Source organism: Oratosquilla oratoria, chromosome 20 (assembly GCF_046742065.1).
Source record: "Oratosquilla oratoria isolate Oo_2021 chromosome 20, ASM4674206v1, whole genome shotgun sequence".
Taxonomy (NCBI): Eukaryota; Metazoa; Arthropoda; class Malacostraca; order Stomatopoda; family Squillidae; genus Oratosquilla; species Oratosquilla oratoria.
The window spans coordinates 28072351-28087653 of NC_134796.1; the positions used below are offsets into that span (position 1 = coordinate 28072351).

At 38.2% G+C, this 15303-nt stretch overlaps 1 protein-coding gene across 2 annotated transcripts in view; it reads right to left on the reverse strand.

Annotated features, from left to right (window-relative positions):
* Nhe3 (Na[+]/H[+] hydrogen exchanger 3) overlaps nt 1-15303 on the reverse strand; it is a 165068-nt gene that overhangs the window by 43862 nt on the left and 105903 nt on the right. The gene's annotated exons all lie outside the window — the stretch shown is intronic.

Below are 15303 nucleotides of genomic sequence, written 5' to 3' on the forward strand. Positions count from 1 at the left end.
TGTGGTCACCAAGTACAAAAAAAATGTATAAAAAAAATTGAAAGAATACAAAGAGCAATTACAAAATTGGCACCAACACTCTCAAAACTATCATATGAAGAGAGACTAGCAAAACTTGAACTACAGACATTAGAGCAAAGAAGAGAGGAGATTTGATAGCTATTTACAGAATCATGAAAGGCATAGAAATTATTGATAGAGAGAATCTGATAAAATGGGATGATAGAAATACAAGAGGACACGGAAAGAAAATCAAGAAAGACAGCTATAGAAGAGATTTGAAAAAGAACAGCTTTCCTCACAGAGTAATAGCCAGTTGGAACAAGTTAGATGAGAAAGTGGTGTGTGCAAAAACAATACATGAATTTAAAAATAGTTTAGATAAAATGAGATATGAAGACGGGACACCACGAGCATAGCTCCCCTTCCCGTAAAATACAACTAGGTAAATACACACAAATCACATAGAGAAAAAAAAATGGTTATAACAAGGGCACCAAGGGCTACAGGAATGAATTGGTCAGGACTACAATAAAGGAAATATATTTTCTTATAAAGAATGAGGGCTAAAGTAATACAGCAATCCCTCCCGTTTCTGAACCACCATTATCTGGAACATACCATTATTACACATTTTATGTGCATTTTTATATAACTTATATTCCTTCAGAATTGAAAATTGAGCACTGTAATGGTGGAACAGAGACTGGGGTGAAGTAATTCTACATTACACATTGAAATACTCCCCAATTTCAAACACCCTGTGGCCCAATTAGTTTGTCTATGGGAGATTACTGTATCTACATCCATCAAATCCAAGACCACATATCTTAAAAAAAAAAAGTCAAATAATTTGTACTATGGTAGTATTTCCTCAGCTAAATAAAATTCCTGGAATTAGCCAGAATGAAATCTGATAGGTATTATCATGTCAAGGGGGTTAATAAAGTTAATCTTAATCTATCTATAAGGGTGATGCCTCCTCAGTTGAGTAGTCATCTGACATTAACAAAAATAAAATCTCAAAAGGGTATCACCATGCTCATGGGGTTCTGAAGGGTATTACATCATTAAAATATATATAAAAAAATTAAGATGAAATGTTGGGGTTGATGATGACTAAATTCTTTGAAACCAGCTCAGACAACATAGAATAAAGGGATTTTGGATCTAAACAAAGGTAACTACAATCCATCACATTTTTAAGATACAGGAGTCCCTTAAATAACGTGGATTCGAATAACACGGATTCAATCATACGCGGATTTTATTTCAAAACCATCTCAAATGTAGAGAACCGTTTTAAAATTCTCACCGAGTCGGGCACGCATACTCACACACACAGCAACATCGCAAACATTTGTGGTGACTGCTTTCTATTATACCATATACAGTTGATCCTCATATAACGCAGTCATTATATACACTGGGAACTGCTCAAACAAGGGTGTGGGGCGAGGGGATAGCCGTGGGTGGCTGCCTGCAGTTATGTGTCAACCTCCGGGTACTGATGCAGGAGGGAGGGAGGGAGGGAGGGAGGGGAGGAGAGGGGGAGTAGGGGGTGGTAGAGGGGGAGTAGGGGGTGGTAGAGGGGGAGTAGGGGGTGGTAGAGGGGGAGTAGGGGGTGGTAGAGGGGGAGTAGGGGGTGGTAGAGGGGGAGTAGGGGGTGGTAGAGGGGGAGTAGGGGGTGGTAGGGGGGGAGTAGGGGGTGGTAGGGGGGTAGCCAACAAGCTTTAGCTTGTCGCTTCCACCACCTGCGCCGTCCTATCATGAAATTTTACCGCCCTAACCTGTTGATGTGTAATGTTTCTTTCGTTTGGAACACAACTAATAAGTCTGATAATGACTGCGCTTGTTGTGTCTTAATTTCTCTTATGAGGTTCTTGTTGTTACTGGCGGTGGTGGTTTGGGAGATCAAAAACAGACATATACACGCTTACACATGTGTAGACCCGGACACGTAGATACATGTTACACAACCAGTGTATGTTGTGAATGTGCGTGTGTGTACACACAAATACGAACACAGACACACGCATGTACATGCTTACTTGTACATGTGAACACAGACACATACACGCATGCACGCACACACACACACACACATACATACGCCACATACACACACATACATACGCCACATACACACACATATACATACGCCACATACACACACACACGTGCATACGCCATACACACATATGTATATATGCCACATACACATATACGCCACATTCACACACATGTATATACAGACGCTCCTCTACTTACATTCATTCGTTTTACGATTTTTCAATTTTATGTTTGAACTGACTGTAAAAAAAATTGTAAGAAAAAAAAAAAAAAATTGAGTGAATTTTTTAGTTTACCGCACTCTCCGTAGTTCAAACGATACTTACGCATGACGCTGCGTCCATTGTTTACATTGTACAAACAACAGACTGAAAGTGCCTTGCCTCATCCTCATCCTCCTCCTCCACCATCTCAATTTATGTTGCTTGAATTTAATTTATATGAAATTGTTATTATTTTACAATGTTATGTGTATAATTACGGATTTAGGGGTGTTTTGTAAGATACGGTAATAGAATTTACAGATATATAGTACAGTAACAACTTACGTTCATTTTCAACTTACGTTCGGCCCTTCGGAACGTAACTAAAACGTAAGTTGAGGAGCGTCTGCATGCACAAACACATACATATGCCACAAATGCCACATACATACACCACATATGCGTGCACACACACGAAAATGAAAAAGTAAACAGTTTATTAAAATTAGTTCAGGAAGATGAACCAGAAATAATGAAACAAATCGAAGAGAAGTTCAGACTCGCAAAGTATAATTCAGACAAGACCAGACCAATTAAGATTAAATTCAGGTCACAAACGATGGCAGAGAATATCTTATCCAAAACAGGGAAACTAGCAACAAGTGAACAATATAAAAAGGTATGGATAAAAAGGGAAATGAATAAAGAGGAAAGAGAGGAAGAAAAAAAGAAAAGACTTGAAGATAAGGAAAATAACGAGACCAGAACAGAGTCAGAAAAAGAGAGATTCTATTGGAGAGTAGTGAATATGAAACTAAGGAAATTCGACATACAAGAGAAAAACAAAAGGGAAACAGAGAACACAATGGAAGTGGCAGAAAACTAAGAGTGTCTTACACAAATATAGATGGATTAATAACAGGATTGAATGAGCTGAATGATTATTTGAAGGAAAAAGAACCGGACATAATGGGAATTGTAGAAACAAAATTAAAAGGTCCACTACCACCCAACAGTGTAGGACATGATGCATATAATTATTGGATTAGAAACAGAGAGACAAAGCAAGGGGGTGGAGTTATGTTCCTAAGAAGGATATAAATGTGAGGTGTGTCACATATGGAAAGAATACAGTAGAGATGATTATGATCGAAGTGGAAGATAGAGATAAGAAGAGCAGAAAGTTTGTGATAAATTATGTGCCTCCGAAAACAGCCTCGTGGGAAGAGAGTGAACATAAAAGTATGTTAGAGGACACAAAGATAACATTAAACAAGATAATGGAAGAGGGAGGAAAAATAGTTATGATGGGCGACTTTAATTGCAAAGAAATCTGCTGGGAAGAAATGACAGTAAAGGGTGGAGACGGCTCATGGGGAAACACTCTACTTGAGATGATTACTGACAATACAATGACACAGTGGATACAGGAGAACACTAGGTATAGAAATGAGGAAGAACCATCGAGACTAGACCTAATAATTACATCTGAACCTAGAATAGTGGACAAGATTGAATATAAAACACCAATAAGTAAAAGTGACCACATATTGATTGAACTGGAACTAAATGAAGAAAAATACATGAAAAGAAATGAACAATACAGAAAAGGAAGAATGATGTATGAAAAAACAAACTTTGATAAAATAAGAGAATTCTTTCAAAATGAAAACTGGGAAGAAATATACAAAGAAGAAACAACAGTGGAAGAGAAATGGAATATTTTGACAAAAATTTACAAAAAATGAGTGGAAAAGTATGTCCCAAGACAAAAACAAGAAAAAGAATATGTAAAATGCTGGTACAATAAAAGTTGTAGGGAGTTAAAAGACAAATGAGACGAAGCTTGGACCAAATGGAAAAAGTACAGAAGGCCTGAAAAATGGAAAATATATACTTGTTATAGAAATGAATATGTACAAACATGCAGAGAGGAAAAGAAAATATGAAAAAGATGTCATAGAAAAGTGTAAAGATCAACCAAACTATTTTACAGATTTGTAAATAACAAATTGAAAAACAAACAAGACTTGGAGAAATTAAGACAAGGAGTTGAATACACAGAGGAAATTGAAGTGGCGGAAATTATGAACAAACATTTTAAATCAGTGTTTACAAGGGAGAACATACAACCTGAAGAGATCGAATGGAAAGAGAAAGTCCCTCCCATGAAGAAATAGAAGTAACAAAGAACGAAATATTAAAACACTTGAGTAATCTTGATGTCAGAAAATCGCATGGACCAGATGAAATAGCAAACTGGATTTTGAAAGAATGCAGGAATGAACTGGCAGACAAAATACATAGCATACTAAACAGTTCCTTGAAAGAAGGAAAAGTTCCAGAAGATTGGAAAAAAGCAAATATAGTACCTATATATAAAGGAGCAAATAAAGAAGAACCTACCAACTCTAGACCAGTCTCTCTAACAAGTACAATAGCAAAAATTTGTGAAAGAATTGTCAAAAGTAGATGGGTAAAATATTTAGAAAAAAACGTGTTAAATCCAAGGCAATTTGGATTCAGACAAGGGCGATCATGCGTCACCAATTTAATATGTTTCTATTCAAGGCTAATAGACATAATACAAGAAAGAGATGGATGGGCTGATTGTGCATTTCTAGACCTAAAAAAAGCTTTTGACAAAGTACCACATAAGAAGTTGCTTAAGAAATTAGAAACTGAAGGAGGAATACAGGGCAAACTGCTTAATTGGATGGAAGACTTTTTGCAAGAAAGGAAAATGAGAGTAGTGATAAGAGACAAACACTCAAAATGGGATGAAGTAATAAGCGGTGTTCCACAAGGAACAGTTCTGGCCCCAATAATGTTTGCTATATATATTAATGATATGGATGAAGGAATTGAAAGCTATATGAGCTTCTTTGCAGATGATGCAAAACTACTGAAAAGAATGAACACGGAAGAAGATTGTGAATCACTACAGAGTGATCTAAATAAAGTAAAGGAATGGAGTAGGAAGTGGGAGATGGAGTTCAATACAAAAAAGTGTAGTATAATGGAATTTGGAAAAAGCAAAAACAGAATAATAGGATCATATAAATTGGGAGAAGAAGGAATAAAAAAGGTAGAAAATGAGAAGGACCTGGGAGTCATTGTTATGAATAATATGTCACCTGAAAAACATGTAAGATTTTTGGAGAAACTTATAATTTAATAAGAACAATCAAAGTGGCATTTACATACCTGGATGAAGAAATGGTGAAGAAAATTCTTATCACCCTGATAAGACCAAGATTGGAATATGCAGCAACGATATGGTCACCAAGTACAAAAAAAATGTACAAAAAAACTTGAAATACAAAATTACAAAATTGGCACCAACATTCTCAAAACTATCATATGAAGAGAGACTAGCAAAACTTGAGCTACAGACACTAGAGCAAAGAAGAGAGGAGATTTGATAGCTATTTACAGAATCATGAGAGGCATAGAAATTATTGATAGAATCTGATAAAATGGGATGATAGAAATACAAGAGGACATGGAAAGAAAAAAAAAAAGCTATAGAAGAGATCTGAAAAAGAACAGCTTTCCTCACAGAGTAATAGACAGTTGGAACAAGTTAGATGAGAAAGTGGTGTGTGCAAAAACAATACATGAATTTAAAAATAGTTTAGATAAAATGAGATATGAAGACGGGACACCACGAGCATAGCTCCCCTTCCCGTAAAATACAACTAGGTAAATACACACATGCACACACACACACATGTACACATACACATACATACAGTTCTCGGTATTTAATATGGAAAGTCAGCATATGCGGATTTGGTTATATGCGGTAATTTCAGGAACCTAAACCCCGCATTATTTGAGGGACTCCTGTACCATCATAAAATGAAGCAAATATTATCTGAACTACTGCTTCCTTTAGATGAAAATCACTATCATTCCCCATAACCAAATAACCACCAGATTACTATCAAATAACCCTATCTTGAAAACAGTCTACAAAGATTGAGCTAAAATACTGCATCCAGTTCTTAAAAATAATCACAATGACCAAAATAGTCTCATAGGAATCTTGCTGTTAAAGAACAAATGAATACCAAGGCATTTTCTAAACAAGTAAAAAAAATGAAATGAATCTTCTAAAATCTTCAATTCCACTAACAAAGCATTTCTTAAACCAACTACTCTAAATACACACAGGCCTAAGTCATCAAGCAATAGTTCTTAGATTATTTTACAAGTTGATGCATCTGTAAAGAAGGCAGTGTCTTGACATCCCTCAAATGTATCCTCTTTCAATTAATTCCATGATCTTGTGACACCTTTCTATCCCAAACCAAGATATCTCAGATTTAACTCCCTTCAATGACCTGACACTACAACTATGTCACCTCTTTCCCTTCTTTCTTTTAACCTCTTCAATACGAGTCAAATATTCACTGGCGAACATTAGGCTGCCTAATGTGCAATGATGCACTACATTTTGGACATTCTCTCTCTCTCTTTTGGAAAAGAAGAGACACACAGGCACACACACATTATAAGCACAGCTCTCTTCCAGTAAAATACAACTAGGTAGGTAAATACACATAGCCTGGCATATAAACCATTCGAGGAAAGACTCAAAGCACTAGGTCTGCTAACTTCGAAAGATCAAAGAGAAAGAGGTGATATTACAGTATTAACCACTTCACTCCGGGCCAAAATCTCGCGGGCAGCATTAGCTGCCAGACATACGATGTTGTGCCATAATACTCGCATTATAAAAAATAGTCACCGCTTATATCAATCGTTCTCTCTTTCACCCGTGAATTTTGATAATCATAGAAAATGTGATGAAGACAGTTTAGAGAGTATGTCAGTTACGCAGGGACAACTACAATAAATATAATCGAGACGCCGATATGGCAGCCTCGCGTATCCACTTGCTCCCCATTACGCCTACGTAGGCGGCACCATATGGAAGGGGTTAAGGTCACCATAGGGGGTAGATTGCATTGACAGAAGAAATCTCCTGATCAAAGATGGGCGGCCTTTAACTCCTTCCATACAGTGCTGCATACATAGGCGGCATGAGGAGCAAGTGGATATGCGAGGCTGCCATATCGGCGTCTTGATTATATTTATTATAGTTGCCCCTGTGTAATGACATACTCGCTAAACTGTCTTCATCACATTTTCTATGGTTATCAAAATTCATGGGTGAAAGAACGATCAATATAAGCAGTGACTATATTTTATGATGCGAGTATTATTACGACACATTGTACGTCTGACAGCTAATGCTGCCCGCGTGATTTTGGCCCGGAGTGAAGAGGTTAAGAGGTCACGGGAGCATATTAAGAGCAAACATTAGGTTGCCTAATGTACAATAATGCATTACATTTTGCACACTCTCTCTTTTGGAAATGGAGAGAGTGACACAGGCCTTTTCTAGATTTACAAAAGGCATTTAATAATTTATCACACAAAAAACTAATAAGAAAAATTGAAACAACAGAAAGTGTACAAGGAAAATTAATTAAATGGTTGGAAGATTTCTTGAATGGGAGAAAAATGAGGGTGGTAGTTAGAGGCAAAAACTAGACCTGGGAATAAATGATAAGTAAAGTCCCACAAGGTTCTGTACTAGTTCCAGTAATACAATGCTTGCCATATATATAAATGACATGGATGAAGGTGTTAAATGTTATATGAACTTCTTTGCAGATGACTCAAAACTACTAAAGAAAATACATACATACATACATGTACCAAGGCTTTTTCCCCCTTACAAGGGAGGTAGCCAAAAAGGGAAAGGCATAAAATCATTTCCACCCATTCCATCCCTGAATACATTCCACATCCCTCCACCCTCCCTCTTATCTTGGCACCTCCTGGATGACGGGTCATCCCTGCACCTTGTCCACTGCCCTGGGTCAGAAGCAGTGTCGTAAGACACAGCACATCCACAGCAAGGCCGCTTCATTAAATTGGCGACCCCCCCCTCTCCGTCCCCCCATGCATAAAAGGAGAAGACGGGGAGAAATCCCTTCGGGCTGCGTCAAATTTTGCTCACACATACTACCTCAACCCTCATCCCCAACCCATTCCACCTCATGTATCACATCATCATCCATATACAGTAGAAGCCCGATTTAACAAACTAATTCAGCCAAGGTCCAGTCCGCTAAAGTGAATTTTCCGCTAAATTGGTCATTTTCGACCCCCTATTTAGCAGAATTTTCTGCTATATTGAGCTTTTTTTGCTAAATCCTCTCGGTCATTTTCTCATATACTATAGTAGTCTGGATGGCTTATTCAAATGAAGACAATAAAGTACTATGTGCTATTAATAATGCATGTGTTTTGTTTACCCTATACAGAAAACGTAGTTCGTTGTTATAGAAGTGTTTTTCGTGGTGATTACTCTCGCGTACTGATTTTGAATTTTCCCATCAACTTACTGTTTCATTATTTTGTTTTCCTATTATACCGTCTATTTCTACTTGAATATATTTCTGCTACAATTATACTTTATATACTGAATTATATATTATTGTACATACAACCACTCCTCGTTTAACGACGACAATTGGGACCAGCGCGCCATCGTTAACTGAATTGGTCGTTAAGCGAAAGTGTATACATATACGTACATGTACTGTATGTACAATGTCCAGCAATACATGTATCTTTATTTTTGTGTATTTTCCCTCTTTTATACATTACATTAAAGCTTTATTTACTGTTTATTTACGGTGGTTAGGTTCCTAAAATTACCGTATATGACCAAATCCGCGTATGCTGACATTCCATATTGAATACCGGGGTATTTTTTCAGTTTCGACCATGGGCGCAATATAGCAATAGAAAATTAATTATTAATTTTGTAAATTAAAATGTATCAATGTAATATGCAATTTTGTGGGCGGAAATGAAAGTAAAAAATACCTTGCTACAAGAAAATATGCTAATGAATAAAGTCGGTAGCATAGGTTCGGGACTCCATCTTGTCGTCTGCCAACGTCTCTCACGACGACGACAACGAGTACGAGCCGGATGACATTTAATTTGCAGGTAATGATTTACTAAACACAGGTTAGGTTAGGTTAGTTTAGGTTAGACAAATTAATTTATCATCCTTTCATTTCTTCAACATCGGCATCTATCATAACAAACATGGTGTACCATCCGTCTGACATGACTTCGTTATTTACGAAATCTGTTTCAGCATTTTTTTTTCATTTCCGCTCACAAAATTGCATATTACGTTGATACATTATAATTTACAAAATTTACCACTAACGTCATAAAGCCCGTCGTTACTCCGAGTTGTCGTTAACCGAGTAGGTCGTTAAACGAGGAGTACCTGTATATTATAGTACATATATATATATATATATATATATATATATATATATATATTTATATACCTCCAAAATACTAAATTATAAATTTTTCCTTGACTCCACCACCACAATCTGGTAACATCTGGTAACATTGGACTCTGAGACACGCATGTGGCCAGTTGACGGAAAATGCTCAACTTAGCGAACCGTTCCCGCTAAATTGAGCTATTTTTGTAGACACGTGTCTGGCCAGCTAGCGGAAAATGGTCAACTTCGCGGACCATTTCCGCTAAGTTGAGCATTTTTGTTATTGCTATTTGCAGTTCGCTAATTTGAGCTTCCACTAAATTGATATCCGTTAAATCGGGCTTCTACTGTACAACCATTCTCCATTCACCCGTCTTCTGTCCTTTCCCGTCCTTCCTCAACAGACATTCCCCTCTTCCCCAAAGCCCCATTCACCCCATCCATCCACCTCATCCTAGAACGTCCCCTCATGTTCACTCTCTCCACATCTGCCTTCCATACCTCTTTTACTAGTTTTTCTTTACTCATTCTTTCCATGTGTCCAAACCATCTTAATACTCTTTCATCAACCCTATCGCCTAACTCCCTTTCCACCCCTGTTCTCCTCCTCACCTCCTCATTTCTTACTATCTAGCCTAGTAACCCCCATCATACTTCTCAGACACCTCATCTCAAACACATTCAAACTCCTTCTCTCTTCCTCTCTTATGTTCCATGTTTCTGCCCCATTCAGTGCTGTTGGCACAATCACTCCTTTATACAGTCTCCTCTTAGCATCCATTCCCAAATGTCTATTCCTCATTACATTTTTTAATCCACCAAGGCATTTACTCGCTTCTCTCAATCTACATTCTACCTCCACCTCCACTCCACCTTTTCCTGCCACATTTGCACCCAAGTATTTAAAACTATCCACTTCCTCCAGTCACTCACCCTTAACCCCTTCCATACGGTGCCACACACATAGGCGGCATGAGGAGCAAGTGGATACGCTACGCTGCCATATCGGCGTCTTGATTATATTTATTGTAGTTGCCCCTGCGTAATGACATACTCTCTAAAATGTCTTCATCACATTTTCTATGGTTATCAAAATTCACGGGAAAAAGAGAGAACAATCGATATAAGCAGTGACTATATTTTATGATGCGAGTATTATTACGACACATCGTACATCTGACAGCTAATGCTGCCCACGAGATTTTGAACCGTACTGAAGAGGTTAATGCTCACTTCCAGTCTGCTGCCACTTTCACCCCTTGAACATCTCATCACCTTACTTTTACCCACATTCATCTTCAGCTTCTTCTACCACACACTCTCCCAAACTCTGTCACCAACTTCCTCAATCCCTCCTCCGATCCTGCCACAAGCGCAGTGTCGTCCGCACACAACAGCTGGCTCACCTCCCACTTTTCTCCATTTTCTTTAACCATCTCCAATCCCTGACCCACCACCCTTGCATTTACCTCTCGCACCACCCCATCCATGTACAAGTTGAACAGCCAGGGCAACTAAAGAAAATAAGTACAGAGAAAAACTGTGAATCACTTCAGAGAGATCTGGACAAAGTCTGGAAATGGAGCCAAGAGTGGGAAGTGAACTTCAACATCAAAGACATGTCACCAGACAGATAAACAAAATAGTCAGAGAAACCTACAATCTACTAAGATCAATAAAGGTGGTTTTTAATTACTTGGATGAGGTAATGGTAGAGAAAATACTAGTCACGCTGAAAGACCAAGATTGGAGTACGCTGCAACACTATGGACACCCAGTACAAAAAAGAATACAAGGAAAATAGAAAGAATCCATACAGCAATGACAAGGATGGCACCAACACTTTCAAAATTAACATACAAGCGAAGATTATCAAAACTGGGACTACCAACCCTTGAACAATGAAGAGAAAGAGGTGATCTACTGGTCATTTACAGAATCAGGAAAGGCATGGAGGTTCTTGACAGAGAAGACTTAATAAAGTGGGATAGAATAAAAACAAGGGGGGATAGTTATGGAAGAGATCTGGGGAAAAAAAAAAAAAGGTGGTGGTGGATGTCTGGAACAAATTGAATTAAACAACAGTAGGTGCAAACACCATACAAGAATTTAAGAACTAACTAGATGTGAGACACAAAGATAGGTCACCATGAGCATATCTCCCTTTCCCATGTAATATAACTAGGTAAATACACCCCATTTCCCACCCACTCCCTTCCATGCATCACACCATCATCCATACACCATTCTCCACTCACCTCTTATCTTCTGTCTTCTCCTTTCCTTCCTCAACAGACATTCCCTTCTTTCCCGATGCCCCTTTTACCCCATCCATCCATCTCATCCTTTTCAGGCATTTCATCTCAAACACAGCGTTTGGGAATGGAGTCAGAAGTGGGACGTGGACTTCAACATTAAAAGATATAGTATAATGGAATTTGGAGAAATATATATATATATGTATATATATAAAATTGATACAAAGGAAGTAAAGAAAGTGAGATCTCAAAAAGACCTGGGAGTAATCTTCACAAAGGACATGTCCCCTGATAAACAAACAAAATTGTTGGAGAAACCTACAACTTCCTACAATCAATAAAGATGGCTTTTACTTATTTGGATGAAGAAATTGTAAAGAAAATAGTAGTCACACTGATAAGGCCTAAATTGGAGTATGCAACGACACTATGGTCACTCAGTACCAAAAAGAAAATAAGGAAAATTGAGAGAATCCAGAGAGCAACTGCGAAGATGGCCCCAACACTATCAAAAATGTCATATGAAGAGATTGTCAAAACTAGAATTGCAGACTCTGGAACAAAGGATAGAGGTGACTTGTTGACTATCTAGAGAATCATAAGAGGTATGGAAGTCCTTGATAAGGAAGACTTACTAAATTGGGATAAGAGAAATACAAGGGGGGCATGGAAGGAAGCTCAAAAAGGACAGTTACAGAAGAGACCTGGAAAAGAACAGTTTTCCCCACAGAGTGGTGGATGTATGGAACAAACTAGATGAAACAATAATGTGTTCAAAATCCATACACGTTTAAAAGCAAATTAGACATGATGAGATACAGAGACAGGACACCACAAGCATAGCTCCCCTTCCTGTAAGATACAACTAAGTAAATACATTTAAACTCTTCCTCTCTTATGTTCCATGTTTCTGCCCCATACAGTGCTATTGGCACAATCACCCCTTCATATAATCTCCTCTTAGCATCCATTCCCAAATGTCTATTTCTCATTACATTTTTTAATCCCCCATGGCATTTACTTTTTCTCAATCTACATTCTATTTTTACCTCCACTCCTTTTCCCGCCACATTCATACTCGAGTATCTAAAGCTATCCACTTCCTCCAGTCTCTCTCCCTTAATACTCACTTCCAATTTGCTGCCATCCTCTCCCCTTGTACATCTCATCACCTTACTTTTACCCAAATTTATCTTCAACTTCCTTCTTTCACACACCTTCCCAAACTCCATCACTAACTTCTTTAATCCCTCTGATCCTGCTACAAGTGCAGTGCCATCAGCAAACAACAAATGGCTTATCTCCCATTTTTCTCCATTTTATTTTAACCATCTCTAATCCCCAACCCGTTGCCCTTGCATTTACCTCTTACACCATCCCATCAATGTATAAGCTGAATAGCCAAGGTGACATAACAAATACCTGGCAAAGTCCCACCTGTACCTCAAACCACCCACTCTCTCAATTTCTAATTCTAACACAGGTTCTACTACTTTTGTAAAAACTCTTGACTGCTCTTGACAACTTTGGTATGATTATGGTTATGTAAGTATCACAGTGTGTGAGTGGGTACACAAGAATGCCAGTGTCGGCGTCTTGATTATATATCTTTTCATGTAGTTGTCCATGAGTTACCCCCAGATTCTGTGAACTGGTTTGATCAAGTTTTCTGTTTATTATTACTCAGATTAAAAAAGAATGAGTAATACAGCAGTGACTTTATATTTTATGTGGGTAGTGTGATGTAAATTATATATAGCAGCCAATGCTGTGCACAATAATTTGAGTCATACTGAAGTGGTTAACAGCCCTCCTCCCATCCCATACACCTTCAATATCCCCCCACACCCCCATCTACCCTGTCATAAGCCTTTTCCAAATCCATAAAGGCCTTCCTTTCCTCTACACTCTTCTCACTACTAGGCCCAAATGTACTTACAAAGACCCACATCTCCTTTCCTAGTTTCACCTTCATCCACATTAACCTTGAAGAAACTTCATTTCCAACCCACCACACACTTACCTATCTCTTCACTTACTAGTATAGCCACCCCTCCTCTCCCTCATTCTCTCTTCACTCCTGAGAACCTCCCAACCACTCTCCTAAACTCAAACTCGCCCCTCCCTTTCAACTTTTGTTTCACTCAATGCCAACACATCCATCTTTCTTCTCACAACCACAATGCCTATCTCTTTCCTTTTACTCTCATCTGTACCACATCCACACACATTAAAAGACCCAAACCTTAGGGTTCTGGTTGGAAAACTCCTCCCAGACCCTCTTATGCCTTTGCTTTTTTTAGGAATGTCCCCTTTGGGGCTACAGAGAGAAGGATGCCTAGTCCTATCCCCATCCCATTTTTGTCACCTTTTATGACTCAAGTGGGATCACTCGCTGGCAGTATTCTCTCCCCAACCAAAGGTCTCAGCAAAAAAGGAAATGAATATTCAGAGATGTGGTATAGGACACTATTAAGAGTGGGGGAAAGTATTACAGAGGGACAATCGCAGTATAATAAAGTAGCATCATTTTGCTATGAATAGAGATTTCCTCTATCACAGACAAAATGATGTGTGGCTCTGGTCCATAGGAGTTCCCCATATAGACCCTAAAGTATCAGCTGCATACTACTGAACAGCTTTTAACCCCACAATAATATACAGCCAATACCCCCAAATGGGGAAAACTGATTGATCATATTGTCCTTAAAAATTTGGAAGAGAAAACAAAACTATAGGAAGTGGGCCAGTGACTGGCTGCGATAACAACAAAAGAAATACCTTAGCACTTGCTAAGGTATGAAGCACACTGTATGCACCTACTTAGAGTTGTGCATTTTGCAATTGTTTTCAGTAGACTTGTTTCTCTAAAACAGACAGAATTTATCTTTATAATGAAAGCCTTGTCATTTGTGCTAGGCTCAAGTATTTTCAATATTGACTGTATCTGCTCCCTTTAATGTTTGTATATGCTCAATCAATTATACATGTGATGACTGGAGCTATGAAGATTGCCCAAACAAGATGAAAACACTATTCTTCTCTCAGAATTAGGTTCCACCTTAACATATTCCTAAAAAAAATCCAAGTTTAGCATTACTAACAAAACAATGGTTTCAAAGTGCTTGAACTGCTAACCACTAGCATCTGAACAGTGAACAATGCCAGAGCTACAAAAAATTTATCTTGATTGCATCACCGAACTTTGAGTCCAAGAATTACATACATATCAAAAGGCCTTTTCCAAAATTCCACCTAGCATAACACCCACCATACATAAATCCTACACCTATCAACCTATTCACTGTCCCTCTCATCCATGAGGTGCAACAACTGGAGAGACAATGAATAGGTTTCTGGACAAATGTGGGATGGGTGTAGGGTATATCAATTCCTTTATTCAGCCATCCCTCCTTATGAAAGGAAGGTCCT